The 12,061-nt window shown below is 40.2% G+C and overlaps 1 protein-coding gene across 1 annotated transcript in view; it reads left to right on the top strand.

Moving 5' to 3' along the window:
• The first annotated feature begins 312 nt into the window (after window positions 1-312).
• Window positions 313-12,061, top strand: part of LOC131971466 (monocarboxylate transporter 1-like) — a 32,729-nt gene continuing 20,980 nt past the window's right edge. The window contains exon 1 of the mRNA XM_059332942.1: window positions 313-471. The gene's annotated coding sequence lies outside the window, so the exon portion shown is untranslated. The remainder of the gene's footprint in view (window positions 472-12,061) is intronic.

Consider the following 12,061-nt stretch of genomic DNA (forward strand, 5'->3'; position numbering starts at 1 on the left):
CTTTAACTTGTAGTGTAGTCATTTCACACTGTGCTAATAGTACTTTTACTTAAGTACGGTGTTAAATTTACTTTTACTTGAAGTTGATTATTTTCACAGTGTGGTAATCGTGCTTTTATTTGAAGTATTATTCGTACACTGTGTTATTGTTGATTTTACATGAAGTAATAATTCAGAGCACTTCTTCCTCCACGGAGCAGCGCGTGTCTCTCCCCTCTTGACGCACGTGCATTTTATCAGATTCCTCCACTGCCTCGCGCCCCCGTACGCATGCGCGCTGGTAGAAGTGTCATCATCACCATCCCAGAAGTTGTCCAGTCCGTGTGTGTGTGGTACCCCGAGCTGCTGCTGCTGCTGCTGCAATCAACGTGGAGCCATTGTTAAGAGCAAGGACACGCCAGAGACTCCGCTCACTCACAGCCGGACCGAACCTCCGCCGAACACAGCCGAACCCACCGGACACCTCCCCCGGTGAGTGAACGAGCCTGAGACGGGACTTACCGTTGAGACAAAGAGGCTGCTGATGAATTAACCGCTGTTTTTTTCTCTCTCTCTCTTCATCTCAACTTGAGCTGAGTGCCTAGCTTAAGTTGTAAATTAGCTAGCTTCGCTTCTCCATTAGCTCCAGTTTAACGTTATCTCAGCTTCCGCGGTTCTGTTTCCTCTTATTAGATTTAAAATAAGCGGTTTAGAGGGTACCTTTATCCACTGAGCGTTGTTTCATTCATCGTGATGCTGCCGGCTGGCGCTATTTCTACATCCACAAATGAAGCCGCAGCCCGTGTCCGACAGCCCCCGATACTGAGGGTCACTCATCGGGGGTGGGCAGGGAGCCAGAACCGCAGCTTACACACACGGGCGGAGGAGAGGGTAATCTTGGGCTTTGATTTCCACTTATAGTGCATTTAACTGCGGCCTAACGCGTTATCTATTGAGCGCAGAGCTGAATGAGTTTCACATGCTGCTGCTGGCTCTTTTTCAGGGTCAGAGCTCAATGGAAAGATCACACGACAGCCACACGCTTTGCCTCCCGTGCAGTCCCCATTGTCCAAAAAAAAAACAAAAAACCACACACACACTAAGGGCTGCTTATTGTCCATTTACAGTGATGGAAAGTACATGGTTTTAAGTATTGTACTTGAAAACGATTTTGGGGTACTTGTACATTGCTTGTGTATTTACATTTGATCATACAATACAATTCAGAGGCAAACATTGTACATTTTACTGTACTATATTTATGTTACAGCTTGTTACATTTATTATACTACTTTAAAAAATATACTAATTTTAGTTGTTAGCAGAGGGTTGTGGGTTTGAAACCAGCTCTGTGTGGAGTTTCTAACCACAGTCCAGAGTCATGCAGCTTAGGTTAAATTTTGTCTGTCTCTGTGTGTCAGCCCTGGATAGTCTTGAAGTATGTACACCTGCGCCCAATGTCAGCTGGGATTGGCTCCTCTGTGACCGGAGTTTCGGATAACTATGAAGGGTAATTAATTCATTATTAATACCACTTAGGAGGGTACTACCCGAATCAGAATTTCTTTTGAATTCGAATCAGATTTGGCTGTTCAATACAAAGATTAGACTAATCATTCATCCATTTTTAATATAAGCTAAATGGCAATCGGAAAATCCATTGGCATGACTTTCCGTGATGATTTCGAGCACATTACATAATGAAATGTGGTGGAATATGGTCCGCCACAGTTTTATTATAAGCCAGAAATAATTTGACACTTCTACAAAGGTGGGATCCATGGGCTGCCAAGGGGTTTTATCTCCACAGGTAAGGAACGTTCGCTTGTTGTGCGCATTGTAGGGCTGGGAGATGTCTACCAAATTGGCATATGACAATGTCCTCACTGAAACATTATGATGGATGGATGTTGTAATCATATCAGCACTAAACCCAATACAGTCACCTTTCAAAAACAAAACTATGTCTGTCATCTTATTCTTTAACTAGAAATTAGTGCATTACGTAGACTGTAAAAAAAAAGTGTCCTGACGAACGTTACACTCTTCCAATGAACGGCGCCTAGCTCTACCCCCCGTTGGTCCAAGGCAATCCAGACTCTTTGCATTTCTTGTTCCCCGCTGGTGGAACACACTACCAGTTCCAACCAGAGCTGGGGCGTCCCTCTCTACCTTTAAAAAAAAAACTCCTGAAGACCCAGCTCTTCAGAGAGCATCTTCTCTCCTAGCACCACACCATAATTCTACCCCTTCAAGAATTGTCACTAGCACTTATTGATGCACTAATAGCTCTTATTGCCCTATACCTTGATTGATTGCTTTTATTCTTCCTGTAAGTTGCTTTGGATAAAAGCGTCTGCTAAATGACTAAATGTAAATATCTTGAAAGTTGGAGTCTGTCTGACTGACAAACAAAACCAAACCATATTGACTGCTCCAATTCAAAGAATTTCAAGTCTACTGAGTTGGTCATTGACAGATGATTCGACTCACTGAGTATCACTGGGCAGCCCAAATACTAATCATTATATAAAGTAGTTAAAATTAACGTCACATTTACCAGCTGCAGCATAAGAATGATGAACACATTAAAGTTACACATTCGCAAATTTAACTTTAGTGAACATTCTCCTCCAATTAACTTCAATTCTATGTGAGTTCAACTTTGAACTTTGATTGGTGATTATTGCCTTGGTTACTCACCTGCATTCAGGGATGTGTGCCCATGCTGCTGTACATCAGTAACTACAATGGTAGCCTTAGAGCGCTGACCTCTGCCAAGTCAATGGTGCATTCACATGCTCCTCGGATGTCCTTCCTCCAACCTTGAAAAGAAGAGTTGTATGTTATTGCTCAGATTGTTTAAACAACTCGATGTTAGCTGTATCCTGTAATTGAGTGACTATGTATAGCAAAGGAAATAGATCAAGTTAGCCATGTAATGAGTACCAAAACTTTCAGACTTTCCAGTTGGAACTCATTTTCGATTATTCTTACAGCACATGATTGCAGCACGGATAGTGTATCTCAGTAATGAAAGTGAAAATTTTGTGTATCTGCTGCAAAAGCTTATTGGTTCTTTATTGGCCAATGCTCACCAGGTTTCGCAAAAATTAAGGGCCAGTTTTTTAAATGTAATCCTGCTTATTAACTAAGTCAAATAAACATCCTCGACAAAGTATGTAATAATAATAATGTATATAATATACATTATTCTGAAATGGGCCTTAATGGGTATATGTTTATGCTAATAGTCCTGTCATTTAACCAAAGTAAGACACTGCAGCATTGCTATTTTTACTTAAGGAAAAAAAAACTGAGTACTTCTTCCCTCACTGGACTATTAATAATGAGTGTGCAACCAGGGGATATGCTCAAACTGAGTGATTGCTATGGCATTTTCCATCTGTGTGGTGGCAGGATGACCTTTAGAAAGTAAGAGCACAGGAGCTGGATCCATGCAAACTCTACCTGCTGTCCAGACTTTACTTTGGTGAGTGGATGAATGTACCGGCCTCAGGGCTGATGTCCTCTGACCTCTCTGGCAGTTAAATAATTCCCTCTGGGTGTCAGTAAAACATCACTCCCGGATAGCAGAGTAGTTAAATCAATGTTTTGAATCTGTTTTTAGACCTTTACGTCTGATCTAAGTGTATTATGTAATAGAATAAAGTTTTAAAAGGATCCCATTTCTGCTCTCAGGAATCGGCTCACTGGGTTACTGCTGCTGCTCTTAAACTAACCCATCCAGTTGTGTTTTTCCTTGTGCTGTCCTACTTAGGACATGTTCTGGCACCCAAGCACAACTGTAGGCAGAAAACCTCCCTCCATTGTGCAATTTTTATTGTTCTGCATGATCTTTTTAGCAATGACTTTGCGGGTAAAAGCTTAGAAGTCTACCTTCCCTAACCAACACTGACTTGTTGCTTTGCCAGCTTACTACTGTTGTTTGTGCTTGCTGGCAGCTATCCACGTCGTAAATGTGGGAAGTAGTGGATCACGTGGGCAGTAGTTTAACATCAGGGGTGCTTCAGTGAAAGAGTGGAGAGATGGTTTGTAGATTTTTGAGTGTGAAATTCTGCAGAAAATCGAGCTTAATGAATGAGGAATGTTGGTTGAACCTAAGGCTTAGAGAAAGGGACAGCAAATGAGTGGAGACATGTCAGCTGTGTGTGTGTGTGTGTGTGTGTGTGTGTGTGTGTGTGTGTGTGTGTGTGTGTGTGTGTGTGTGTGTGTGTGTGTGTGTGTGTGTGTGTGTGTGTGTGTGTGTGTGTGTGTGTGTGTGTGTGTGTGTGTGTGTGTGTGTGTGTGTGTGTGTGTGTGTGTGTGTGTGTGTGTGTGTGTGTGTGATAATGATTAAGAGGGAAAGCCACAAGTCGAACCAGATGCGGGGCGAGCTTATGCCTGAAGTTGTTAGTCTCTGCCGGGCCTCAGTCATTCCTTAATTTATAGTCTTTTTAATCCCAAAGGTAACCAGCCACATTTAACCATTTTACACCAATTTAAATTTGGCTTTGAGAAAAAGGAAAGAATCCTCCAACCATATTTTATTCTTGTTCGTGTGGTTGCACAATAAGGCCCAAACTTACCAAGCTGATGATCAGTGGGCAGCCAGTGTCGGGGCATTGGTGAGCGCATGCAGCCCTAGTTTTTGAGGTGTGTTTAACACCATTGGCCCTAGTAGGCACATGGCAGCTTTTCAACCAATTCAGCATGTGGTAGCGACGGTGCTTGTTGGTGAGAGGACTCACTCTGATTGGCTGTTCAGCTTAAGCCAATCGAAATTGAAGTGTGGAAAGCAAGCAAGCGGACAACTAAAGTCAGGAGAGCACACACAGAAGGCTCTTTTCATTTCATCTTCATCTCATCTGATCATTCCAATACAAATATTTTCATGACGACATGGCCATCTGGTAACACGATGCTGCCAGATGTTTGTTACATAGAACCGTCTGAGTATATCCACAGTCCTAGGTCTTCTGGTTTCCTTTTTAGAATGACAAAGATAAACTATCTGCCACCTGCTGGTATGGAGAGCAGAATGAAATGCTGTTTTTTGGCAGTACAACATGAAGTTGTCCAGCAGATAAAGAGTATAACGTGATGCAAGTGCAAGTAAGTCTCCTTCCCTGCCTTCTGAACAGAGAAACACTTGTTGTCTGTTGTGGGGAGGGGCTGGTTTACATGCTTCTGTTAAGTGTTTTATACCAGATAGTCTTTTTTTGTTCAAACACGTTTCCATTTTTTGACGTTTGCCCTGACAATTTTAATCTAACATCTATGTGCATTCACACTTGCAAAAAAAGCAAGTTCTTTGCTTGACCAACAGGCAAAAATGACCTTTAAATCTGTGCTGCATAGTGACGTTGAGCGGGTTTCTTCATGTGTGCGTTTGGAGTGCACTGTTTGAGAGAAGTATATTGGGGGCATTATTGATATTACTTCATGCCAGTGAGGTTTAAGTGGCCATTAGTGGTAAACTGACAAGTATCTCCCAAGCATTTAGCATTAGAGAACACTTTTATAACCCTTGGTAATGGGATGCTTGACAGGCTTTATGTTATGCTCTCTAATCATCCCTAATAACGTATTTATTTAGATTGGGATTTGAGAGTTATAAAGAATTTCACAGTCATGATGATTCTGCAGAATTGCTTTACTCATTCAGGAAATGAATGAAATGTCCTTTTTTTAACCCCCCTCTTTCCTTCCGTTTCCACTCATCACAGGTTTTCTTGGAAGGACTTTAGTATCCTGTCTTTTCTGTGAACTACGTAGAGAATTTGGGAAATCCATTGTTGTGACAATGTCCTGGGGTTGAACCCTCTAAAGCAAGAATTTTACTGCCAGAAACGGTAAAGAAAAATATCATGCACATTTGAATTACCTGTAAAAATGTATCACATTTCATCTGCTGAAACTATTATTTGTAATTCAGAAGATTTCAGGTAACTCCGGCCCCTCAACACACTTTAGTACAGGGAGCGTTTGTTAGTGCCGAATGAATGCCCTCATTGATAACTCCTTCAGGAGTTGTCCTGCTTTTCTGGTACTCACACACACACACACACACAAATACACACACAAGCAGACACACACAGACACCTAACTAAGGCAACATAAATCCAGTCCCACTGGTGAAGCTTGCCAGCCATTAAGCATTCCTCCTCCGTCTTTTTCCCCCCATTTTAACAACTGGGGCAACTGACGTGGGTCTTGTGTGACATAAAAAACTCCTGCAGAGTTGTTTGATGTTGGTATTCCTGTCATCGTTTCTTTTCAACATCAGTTTACAGTGATGGCAGTAGAATAAGTCTCAGTAAATGATTGGTCCTTGACTTCAGTGGTCAACAAAAGCAGGCTGTTGTTTCTAGCCGGGAACACTGCAAACAAATCGCCATTCTTCTTAGGATCACAAGGTTGTCTGAATCTGAAAATATCAGCATACTCATCAGTTGATGATCCATGTACAGCAGAAGACATGGAAATACAGAGAGCTCACAAACAGCATTGTGAGATTAGACTCTTATTTTATTTGAGTATAATCCTGTTTAACTGCTTGGACTGTGTTCTTGGACAAGCAAGGCAGAGGATGACAGATTTATAATTTACATCACGCTTGAGATGTCTTTTAAGAAGTGCACAAATAGATGTTGAAGTTGCTGTAAAGTAAAGTTCCTTGAATCTCGTAAAGAACAGGGCACGGCTGCTAACAAAAGCCTAATTCACTGCAGTATTGTAGGTAGTAAGCAAATTAGTCAGATTGCTAACATTTGGATTTTACATTAGTGCAGGCAAACACACATTTCCTTACAATTTTGCTCTAATCTTTTTGGTTTTAGATGATTATGAGAAAAGACACCACCCTCCAGACTCTTTAAACACACAATATCTTCCTGCAGCCTCGTGCACACCTCTTCAGAATGGGGATTAATCCAAAGCTTGACAGGCCTGCCATACGGAGTTATATTTGTAAAGCTATGATTAGACTATCTCTGTCCAGGGAACAGTCAGAAAAATTTAGAACCACAACATAGAGGTTCTCCACCTTTGTGTTGAATGTCACATTGCCTGTTTTAAATTAATCTTGTCTGGTTTAAGTGGCTACTTTCGGACTCAATGTGCAACCTGGAAAGATTGATTTGATTATGATCTGCCTCCCCTCCCTATCCCCCCTGTCCACTGAGTTACTGGGAGGGCTGGTTGCTCCACACCAGTTTGGACACTGGGCGACGTTTGTGTTCCAAGCTCAAAGTCAGCTCCTGCTCAACCCCTGCAGGTTGGTCAGATGGACAAATGGAGTGCAGAGGCTTTAGGGGGAGGTGATGTTTTCCTGGGTGTGAATGCATTCCTTTAATTTGTGTCGGGCTGCAACAACTAATCGATTTAAAACCAACTCCAGGGTCTTTTATGGCTACCAGAGCTAACACTAAATCTGTCTGGCAGATTTCTGTCCATTTAAATGGACAAATGCACAAATACAGGTTCATTAAAAAGCAAAATGTAACAGAGACATACCATCTGTTGGTTTTGTCTCTTTTTTTGTGATGGATCAGTGTAATATAGTCGGGGCTGTAATATGTTATATTTCTAGTTGCATTTCCCTTTTTTTTCCTCAGTGTAAGGCTGCATCCCCAATGTTCATTTTATTTTTTAATTGTAATGGCCTTGCCTGTACTTCTCATTAGCAATTATTAACTAAAACAACAAAGTATGTGTTGTGTCACATGTAACTGCAAATGTTTAAAAGAACATTGTGCAAGAAAATCTCAAGTATGTTTTTTTTTTAAAGAACATGCTAAAAATGATCAAACTTAGCTTTTTAAAAAAATCAGATTAATAAACAATTAATCAAAGTCATCATCATTAATCTTTAGTTGCAGCCCTAAAGCTGTCTAGAGGACATGTTCAAACTAGAATAGGCTACTATTATGTTCCTCTTTTTTGCAGATGTGTTCTAATAATTGGTTACATGGTTGCACTGATATGTAAAAGTGGTTTCATAAAAGAGACAATATTGTGCTGGTTTTGGCTCCAAGTCTCCCCTTGAGAAACATTTACCGGCTTTATTTCAGCATCATAACTGTTATGACAGGATGGCAATTGTTGTCTGAATTGTTGTCCTGGCACACATTGTGGCACATAAAAATGCCACAAGAGCCAATAAAAAGAAAATAAACGCCTGTATGGCTGTTTGTGTGTCGCCCCATTTCCCTGTGTGACCTGAAAAGAGGTCGACTGAATGTGCGTGATCAGGCCACTGAGAACAGCAGTGACGTTGCCTCTTTAGGCACAGTGAGCACATTGCTCATGAGCTCTGACGGAAAGGGGAACTTGAATGTTGCAGTTTCATTCAGTATCCTCTGTTTGATTTGTGTTTCTCTCTTTATTGAACCAAAGTTGTGAAATGTATACACATGCAGACTAGCTTTTGAAAATGAGTTTTATGTGCATCCATAGTCACATTTCCTCTTTCTTTTCTCTTTGGCTCAAGATGTGTCGTCAGTAGGACTGAAACAAAATATTTTTTTTTTATGATTGAGCAGTGTTTCCCTCAGAATTACATTCTGTTTGAGGTGGTAGCTGAGTGGGGGTGTAAATATTATTTATTTATACACATCACAGCCTTCGTCTTAATATTAAATTCTGTTTGCCCTCATATTCTATAAATCAGAAGAGCAGTTTCAGAAAAAAAACTTAAATAATGAAGTATTGTATTTTTTTCACATATTTAAAAAGTTAGGACCAACATTTTTATACATTTTATTTCATTTATTCATTGTTTTTGCAAAAAAGGAGCTTGCTGATAAGTCAGCTTCAGGTCGATCCCCACCTGCTCACCTAAACCAGCTGATGATTGAGTCCTTATCTAACAGCAACGGCTGCTGATTTGCATCAGATGTGTAACTATTACTGTTGTGTTATTGATTTATTTTCCACTACTCGGGGCCATTAAACACATGATGATGACAGCAGATGGGTTTCCTGTGAAAACACTTGCATGTTATGAATTCACAGTGTATAGATATTACCATTTAAACCCCAGGCAGAGCCATTAAACAACAGTCTTGTTGAATTGATTCTTAAAATACTGAGCTGTTTGACACTCATTTAGTGTGTTGAAGATTGTTTTGTCATCATCTCATATTGAACAACCAGTTGTGACCTGGCAGTCTAACAGAATGACTGGTAGATGATGAACTCATTGGTGATGATACAGCGTCCTGTACCGTGTGTCGGCTTGTCTTCAGGCTCTCCACTGGCACAATGACCATAATGTTCTCATAATGTTCTCTGGGGTAGACAGCGTTGTGTTAAGAATATAGATATACAGATGGGTCCATTGTCAATGTGTTAGTTGTGTTAGGTTTGTGTTGTCAGTGAGATTGTGTTGTGTTTGCCCCAATTGATACTACTATTGATATTGCGGCGGGTTGCCACAAATAAATCAATGTACGGGAAACACTCATTAATAGTTGGGTCAAACAAAAAAGTAAATGTTTTGTTTTGTCGATTCAACACTCCAAAATCCCAAACTATATAGTTAACTCTCACACAGACATTTTAGGAGCTGTAACTAGTGAACAAGTGACATTTTTGCCAGAAAAATGACTTTATTTACACTACAAAATATTTGTCTGGTTTTTTTTTATCAGCTAATCGTTTCAGCCAGTATTTTACTTGTAGATTAACAATGAAATGTAAAAAGGTGATGCTTCAAAAGTGTAATTTGTATTAAAGTTAATGCAGTCTGAGTGTTTCATAACTAAAGGAGCTCTAGCTGCAGTGTTACTCCTGTAGTCATCACATTCCTCTGTACAGGAAGGCCCTGCTGCAGCAGAGGTCAGGATCTGTTGCCTAGGATATTGCTAGTTTGGTAGATCACTTGTTTTGTCAGATTGTAAGTTTTGATCAGTAGCATATTAAGTTCTAGTTTTCAGCTCCAAGGCAACACCTCAAAGATTTAGTTCAGTATGTTGGAGTTGTGCTTCAGCCAGCTCCAGTGACGGCTGGGGAGATGAATGATGAGTGTTTGCACAAGCCTGTGAGAGTATGCATGGCTGTGGATCATTGGAGGAACGAGCTATGTGGCAAACAACTCTGTGAGCAACATGAGAGCACAGGCAAGTCTTTGCCAATCCGGCTCTCAGGCCCCTGGATGACCTCTCACTACATGTAATGTAATCTCGTTAAGGTCGTAATAAATTAAAGGCCAAGGACGTGGTGTTTGAGTGGTATGACATTTAGTTGGATCTAACTGCCACCCTTTAGGATTTTGAAAGTATTCAGTTGCTTGTGTATTCTTTAAGAATAAAATTAACCTTCTGGATTTGACTCAGTGTTGAGTGACTGAGGTTTTGTGAATGTAAAATCTCCTGGCATGCTAACTATTAAGATTTCCTGCTGAATTAAACTACAAAATCAAACAGGTTGTCTGCATTGATATCTGTGGTGGTGTGGTGGTTTGGTTTGGGTGATGGGTCTCATTTATTGCACAGGATTCAAATGTGACACAATAAAGTTGAGCCAACTGATAGTGAAAGTTGTTGTTGAGTCCATGTCGAGGTCTGCGCAGTGTTAACCGGCTGTTTGGTTGCTAATGTGTTGAAACTGACACCAACAGAAAAGACAGGAAGTTAAACCGCCTCTTTGCTAGTGCATATTTCCGTATATGCTGACTGTTTGGTTTCTGACGTCATCCATGTGGCTTGTGACATTTGTTGACTCTAGTCTGGAGTCTTTGACCTGGATAACTGTGTAAACAAAAAGTTAAAGAAGCCATTAGAATCAGGCTTATTGCCAAGTAGATTTTTTTTTTTACATACAAGGAGGTATTTTGATGCATTACAATGAGAGAGAATACAAATAAATGAAGCCATTGCTGCGCAAGACAAGAAAAATACATGTTACATAGAAGGGATGGCAATAAAACTATGAAACTATTGTAAAAATGAGTAAAAATATGTTTTTAATGTAAACAAGATGTACAGTTGTGCAGGAATGTGCAAAACATTACAAAATAAAATCAATCTCTGTACTAGAATGAAAAGAAGGAAGATTTTCGCTTGAAATTTTCTAAAACATTTTGCACATTTTTATTAAGTGTTAAAAAGCATCTGAGTATTTTACTTTTTACTATCTGATTAATGCAAATACTCTGATGGCTGATATTATTGTTGGGGGGGGGCTTCTCCTATGAAGGTACTCTAATGTTAAAATGTAATAATGTGCTCAAAGACTCAAAATTGGTATAATTAATCAACGTCTGACTAACAATCTGTCTCTCCTCTGTTAGTCTGAACAAATTGTTTTCTACTTTTGATTTGTTCAAACATGATTTTGGGAAAAGGTGATAGCCATAGTGGCAGCCTTATTGTTGTACCCCATTATTGCCACCATTTTAAATCCCAATGTTGAGCTCGGTGCTCATTGACTGTCAGCCATCGGATATACTCCAAAGTCTGGAGTCTTGGTGACTTGCTATTTAGGAATTGTGGCACAGATCCGTCTTTGCGTGTGTAGTAATGTAACCCGTCTGCCAAGCCCGTAAGATGTGTAAGTGTGTTAGATGTTGGCACTCTCAGGGTGCAGATCAACAGGGCTGCATCTCTACCTAATGGTCATCTAACTGGGCTCCTGCAGCCTTAAAGTGGTGCTCAAGTATTTATGTGGGAAGTCTCACGCACGCACGCACATACCTAAACCAGCATGCAGGTGCTATTTTTGCATATCTAAGTGGAATAAAAAAAAGCTTGTCTCTCAATCAATTCCCAACCAATCCAGTTAACTCCAATTCTAAATTGTTAACCTTAGTCATGAAGCGTTTATTTTAGACAGTCCCTGTTCGCTGCTGACACAAAAAAAACTGTGATGGAAATAGAGCAGAGTAAATGTTCACTGTGATGGATTACCTGTTTCAAGCAACATTTGGGCTGCAGATTTAAAATGAGGAACGCAAGTATTTCCTTGGGTTTTAAGAAGGCTTTAGGTGCTGTGCAGCTTTTGGGGTTCAAGGTTTTGACTTGAAATTATGCAGTTCTACATTTTTGTTTAATTATTACTATAGATTTTGCCCCAAAAG

Source organism: Centropristis striata, chromosome 5 (assembly GCF_030273125.1).
Source record: "Centropristis striata isolate RG_2023a ecotype Rhode Island chromosome 5, C.striata_1.0, whole genome shotgun sequence".
Classification (NCBI taxonomy): domain Eukaryota; kingdom Metazoa; phylum Chordata; class Actinopteri; order Perciformes; family Serranidae; genus Centropristis; species Centropristis striata.